Below are 6,000 nucleotides of genomic sequence, written 5' to 3' on the forward strand. Positions count from 1 at the left end.
TACCGTCCTGTAGACCTTCTCCTTCACTCTTGCTGATATCCATCTGTCACAAATCAATCCTGACACTCTACTCCACTCATTCCACCCTGCCTGCACTCTCTTTTTCTCCTCTCTTCCACAATCCCCATTACTCTGTACTGTTGATCTCAAGTATTTAAAGTCATCCACCTTCACCAACTCTACTCCTCATCCTCAACCATTCCACTGACCTCCCTCTCATTTACACACATGTATTCTGTCTTGTTCCTACTGACCTTCATTTCTCTCCTCTCCAGGGTCTCCTCAACCTGCTCCCTACTATCGCTACAGATCACAATGTCATCAACAAACATCATACTCCACAGGGACTCCTGTCTAATCTCGTCTGTCAACCTGTCCATCACCATTGCAAATAAGAAAGGGCTCAGAGCCGATCCCTGATGTAATCCCACTTCCACCTTGAATGCATCCATCACTCCTACCGCAGACCTCACCACGGTCACACTTCCCTCGTACATATCCTGTACAACTCTTACATACTTCACTGTCACTCCCAACTTCCTCATACAATACCACAACTCCTCTCGAGGCACCCTGTCATATGCTTTCTCCAGGTCCACAAAGATGCAATGCAACTCCTTCTGGCCTTCTCTAAACTTCTCCATCAACACCCTCAGAGCAAACATCGCATCTGTGGTGCTCTTTCTTGGCATGAAACCATACTGCTGCTCACTAATCATACAATACAACTTATTTTTGTATAGCCCAAAATCACACAAGAAGTGCCGCAATGGGCTTTAACAGGCCCTGCCTCTTGACAGCCCCCCCAGCCTTGACTCTCTAAGAAGACAAGGAAAAGCTCCCAAAAAAACCTTGTAAGGAAAAATGGAAGAAACCTTGGGAAAGGCAGTTCAAAGAGAGACCCCTTTCCAGGTAGGTTGGGCATGCAGTGGGTGTCAAAAGAAGGGGGTCAATACATTACAATACACAGAATAGAACAAATCCTCAATACAATATAAAAATAAAAATTTTACAAGTACAGAGCAGAATTTAACAGTAGATGATATCACATAATAAGATTTGGATATATTTAGAGTCCTGGAGACCTCATCCATCAAGAGGCCTCCCCCATTTGGCCAGGGATGACTTTACCTTATGCAGACAAAACAACTTGATAGGTGGACCGTGGCACCAAGTGCCACATTTGAGTACCGAGAAGAGAAACAGAATAGGTGAGGGTTAGTATCCAATTATAACTGTTATAATTGGATACTAACCCTCACCTATTCTGTTATCATGTTACCTATGTTTTAGTGCTAATGACTAACAACAGAGATGCAGTCTGTACAGTTAATCAGCAGCTCTAGTCAGGATATGCTAAACTGAAGTAGTGAGCTTTCAGCCGGGATTTAAAAGCTGAGACCAAAGGGGCATTTCTTATAGTAGCAGGCAGACCATTCCACAGTATAGGGGTCCTGTAACTAAAAGCTCGACCTCCCATTGTTATTTTATTAATCCTTGGAACCATAAGCAAACCGGCATCTTGAGATCTTAATGTGCGCTCTGGTTTGTAAATCATGATAAGTTCAGACAAGTAAGCCGGACTTTGGCCATTTAATGCTTTATATGTTAAAAGGAGGATTTTGAAAAACTTAACCGGGAGCCAGTGTAAGGATTTAAGAACTGGAGTTATGTGTTCGTATTTTCTTGTTCTTGTAATAATTCTTGCAGCCACATTTTGGATTAACTGGAGGCTGTATAGAGAACAGTTTGAACATCCAATGAACACCGCATTGCAGTAGTCAAACCTACTAGAAATAAATGCATGAATTAATTTCTCAGAATCCTGTTTATTTAGAAAGCGCCTTAATTTCCTAACATTTTTAAGATGGAAGAAACATGATTTGGACAACTTTGTAATATGCATTTTAAATGACATGCTAGAGTCAAAGATACAGTAACTCCTAGATTGCGGGCTGATTCAGTAAAATTAATGGGGAGTCCAACTGAGTTAAATGATGACAAAATATTGTTGTGATCAGGTCATTCCCTCCAACAATTAACATCTCTGTTTTATCTGTGTTTAAAGACAAGTAATTCTCATCCATCCACTCCTTTAATTCACTAACACAACTAATTAAAGACAACATTGGAGAAACTTCATTTGATTTACTAATCATCACCTCAGTTCTTAACCTAACTTCCACTACTCTTTCCCATAACTTCATGCTGTGGCTCATCAATTTTATACCCCTGTAGTTACTACAGTCCTGCATATCCCTCTTATTCTTAAATATTGGCACCAGTACATTTCTTCTCCACTCCTCAGGCATCCTCTCACTTTCCAAGATTTCATTAAACAATCTGGTTAAAAACTCCACTGTTATCTCTCCTAAACACCTCCATGTCATCTGGACCAACGGCTTTTCCATTCTTCATCCTCTTCAAAGCTGTCCTTACTTCCTCTTTGCTAATCCGTTGCACTTCCTGATGCACTATCTCCACATTATACAACCTCTTCTCTCTCTTGTTCTCTTCATTCATCAGCCTCTCAAAGTACTCTTTCCATCTGCTCAACACACTCTCCTCGCTTGTGAGTACATTTTGATCTTTATCTTTTATCACCCTAACATGCTGCACATCTTTCCCAGCTCGGTCCCTCTGTCTAGCCAATCGGTACAGGTCCTTTTCTCCCTCTTTAGTGTCCAACCTCTCATACAACTCATCATATGCCTTTTCTTTAGCCTTTGCCACCTCTCTCTTCACTTTGCACCTTATCTCCTTGTACTGTTGTCTACTTTCTGCATCTCTCTGACTATCCCACTTCTTCTTTGCCATCCTCTTCCTCTGTATACTCTCCTGTACTTCCCCATTCCACCACCAGGTTTCCTTTTCCTCCTTCCTCTGTCCAGATGTCACGCCAAGCGCCCTCTTGCTGTCAACCTTACTACATCTGCTGTAGTTTCCCAACTGTCTAGTAATTCTTCACTACCATCTCACCTGTCTCACCTTCTCCCTAAACTCAACCTTGCAGTCCTCCTTTTTCAACTTCCACCATTTGATCCTTGGATCTGCCCTCACTCTCTTCCTCTTCTTGATCTCCAACGTCATCCTACAGACCACCATCCTATGCTGCTTAACTGCACTTTCCCCTGCCACCACTTTGCAGTCTTCAATCTCCTTCAGATGAACTCTTCTGCATAGGATGTATTCTACCTGTGTGCATCTTCCTCTATTCTTGTACGTAACCCTATATTCCTCCCTCTTCTTAAAATACATATTCACCACAGCCATGTCCATCCTTTTGGCAAAATCCACTATCCTCTGACCTTCTTCATTCCTCTCCTTGACACCATACCTACCCGTCACCTCGTCTCCTCTGTTCCCTTCACCAACATGTCCATTGAAATCCACTCCAATCAATACTTTCTGTCCCTTGGGTACACTGTTCATCACTTCATCCAACTCATTGCAAAAAGCTTCTTTCTCATCGATTACACACCCATCTTGCATGGCATATGCCCCAACAACATTCTTCATCATACCTCTAATTTCCAGCTTCATAATCATTACTCTGTCTGACACTCTTTTCACCTCCAAAACACTCTTGACATACTGTTCCTTCAGAATAACTCCTACCCCATTTCTCCACCCACCCACATCATGATAGAACAATTTGAATCCACGTCCAATCTACCTGGCCTTACTCCCCTTCCATTTAATCTCTTGCATGCACAATATATCAACCTTCCTTCTTTCCATCATATCTGCTAACTCTTTCCCCTTACCAGTCATACTGCCAACATTCAAAGTTCCTACCCTCAGTTCCACTCTCTTTACCTTCCTCCTCTCCTCCTGCCTCCAGACATGTCTACCCCCTCTTTTTCTCCTTCTTATTCTTCTTGTTCAGCCAACAGTAGCCCAATTTCTGCCAGCACCCTGTTGGCTGAACAGTACTGGTGGCAATCGTTGTTAACCCAGGACTCGACCGATCCGGTATGGAAATTTGTATTGTTGTCCGCATATTGATTTGGCAAAATTTTACACCAGATGCCCTTCCTGATAAAACCCTCCCCATTTATCCGGGCTTGGGACCAGCACCAAGAAACACACTGGTTTGTGCGTCCCCTGTGGCTGGGTTTTTAGAAGGCTTAGTAATTGGACTAAAATAAGTAAGAGTTCAGGGTGTTGTGTGTAGGTGGATAGAAACTGGCTTAATACCATGAACAAAGTGTTATGGTAAGAGGAACCTTTTCAGAATTAGGTGATGATAAAAGTGGTGTTTAGGCATTAATGATCTTGATAAGACTATAAGCAACTGGCCAACAGCAGATGATACCAAACTATGTGAAGGGGCTGATAATTGAGGATCAGATGGATTATTAGAGTAACCTGGACAGAATACCAGCTTGTGGCAGATAAAATTGAATGTAAGTATAGTCATGACTTGATTAACGACAGAGCTTCCATAGAAATTAAATCAAAGAGCATAAAAACTGTATAATTGTACAATCTGAAAAAATTAAAAACAACCCCACTTCATAACATAGCCCCTCTCTATGGTGCAGTCTCTGAACATGCACATCCAGTTTAAGAGTAACCGAGCGTGAAATCGAGACAGGGATTAAGAAGCATGAACCACTCACTTGAACAGACTTACAAATGTTTTCAGGACTATATCCCTTCTAGCAGATCTATTACAGTATTAATATTTTTATTAATATATTTTTATTGCTGTATTTCAATAATAATTATTAATTTATGTAATGTATGTAATATGCTAATGTTATGTTAGGTTAGTTGAGGTTCGATTAGTTTAGGATAGGTTTTGTCAGGTTAGGCGTTTCACTGTGTTCTGTGCATGGAATCCAGTGTATCCAAAATAAGCCCCCTTATAATAATATATGTCAATGTCTTTAACAACAAAATTTATTAACGATGTACTGTTTGGAACCATATGCTGTCATTACGTGAGACATAACTGTACATGTAAGGCATAACACCTTAAAGATTGATTTGGGAACAAAATAGTATGTTTAAAACTTTTCAAGTACTCCCAGTGAGGAGGGCCTAAGGGTCCTGGTGGACTTATCACTGTCTACATCCAGATGATATACAGAAGCAATCAAGAAGGTTCATAAGATATTAGATTACATAGCATAATGTGTGGAGTACAAGTCTAGGGAGTTTTTCTTTAAGCCATATTATGTACTAGTCAGGTCTCATCTGGAATGCTGTGTACAGTTTTGGTACCAATGTTACAAAGAAGATAAAACAGCAATAGAGAAAGTACAGACAAGAGGGGCTAGGCTAATTCTGGGACTGAGGTGAATGAGCTATGAAGAGAGATTGAAGGAGCTAAACGACCTCAGCTGAAGTAAATGGAGCTTAAGAGGTAGCATTATTAAAGTCCTTAAAATTATGAATAAAATTAGTGCAGTAGATCACGGCTATTATTTTAAAATAAATTATTCAACAAGAGCATGGGGAAATGTGTACAGGGTACATTTCACACAAATGTGACAAAGTTTTTCTTCAGACAAAGACCTTTAAATCTCAAATAGTTTTACTTTGAAGAATGTAGATGAATAGGATTGCCAAACTTGTTGGGATGAAGGGCCTGTTCTAGTCAAAATTATTCCAGTGTTCTAAGTTTTGTTGTAGGAAAAGAAAAACAAAAAAAACACAAATTACAAGTAGCTTAATTACTACCTGGATGTTACCCTGTGCTACCATCTAGACAAGGGGTGGGCAAAGTCGTTCCTGTAGTCGTATTTAGCTTGTTTCCATTTACACCTGTGTGGATTTATCATGCATAATTTGGTTTAATTAAATACTTGGAAGGAAAGTGAAGAGAGAAAAGTGAAGGACTGAGAATTAGTCATCCATTTCAGCCTTCAAATCATTTGGATGATATCCTTAGAAAGGGAAAAAAATCTAGGATATGAAAATGACCTGATATGGCAGTTTTGAAGCACTAACAAGCCGTGCAATTTAATTACTGGCAAAGATTGTTTTCTA

This window comes from Erpetoichthys calabaricus, chromosome 3, assembly GCF_900747795.2.
Source record: "Erpetoichthys calabaricus chromosome 3, fErpCal1.3, whole genome shotgun sequence".
Lineage (NCBI taxonomy): Eukaryota > Metazoa > Chordata > Cladistia > Polypteriformes > Polypteridae > Erpetoichthys > Erpetoichthys calabaricus.